Source organism: Chinchilla lanigera, unplaced genomic scaffold (genome assembly GCF_000276665.1).
Source record: "Chinchilla lanigera isolate Chin_1 unplaced genomic scaffold, ChiLan1.0 scaffold00034, whole genome shotgun sequence".
Lineage (NCBI taxonomy): Eukaryota > Metazoa > Chordata > Mammalia > Rodentia > Chinchillidae > Chinchilla > Chinchilla lanigera.
Window position 1 is genome coordinate 16,333,446 of NW_004955435.1, and position 936 is coordinate 16,334,381.

The window sequence follows — 936 nt, forward strand, 5'->3', positions numbered from 1 at the left end:
AAAACAAAAAACGACAAACATTTTATCTATGCTGAACATCTCATTTATAGTTGAAAGCAAATATAGATGAAACTACCAAAATTGAAGAGGAAAAATTCCAGGAAGAAAGGAAAAGAAGACCCCAGGGGGTTGGCAGTGGAGCAAGGTGGTAGTCTGCTTAGCATGCCTGAGGCCCTAGGTTCAATCCCCAGCACCACCAACCGCCCCCCAAGCAAACGAAACACACACACAAACACAAAGATTCTAACAGCCTCACAGTATGATATAATCAAGCTTTAAAAAAAAAATAAGCTGCATTCAGTTGATGCTTGAAGTATCTGTCTATAGTTAATAAGATGTTTAGCATTAATAAGGTGCCATGAATACATAACTTTTTAGGTTTTAATACTTTTACAGTTAGAGAAATAATTCAAAATGGGTAATGTCTATATCCACGCAAAACATCTTTGAACAGGGGAGCAAACAGTAAATTAGTGAAAACAATGCTCAAATACTTGGCTTCCAGTAAGTATTCCAGAAAAGGTAACCAAGAGGTATTGACAAATACTATGTGGCTGGACTAGCCAACATGTTTCCCAAGTTTTATGCTTTAAATTTCCTAAATATTTAGCTATTAGGCACATATGCCTGGCAACTACTGATGCTAGAAAAATATTTTAGCATTTTATTATAAAACCTCCCACAAGTTCAAGCCCAGCCAGAGCTACTTAGTGACTTAGCAAGAGCCTGTCTGAAAAAAAAAAAAAAAAAAAAATTTAAAAAGGGTGGGGATGTAGCTCAGTGCAAGGCCATAGGTTCACTCCCCAGTACTAAAACAAGAAAACTCTCCACCAATATAACCAATATTTCTACTCATAAATGTTTCAGTAACAATGTTTGATAGTACATTACAAATAACAATGAGCAAGATTAAATTTTAGAGTTGCCTCAAATAAG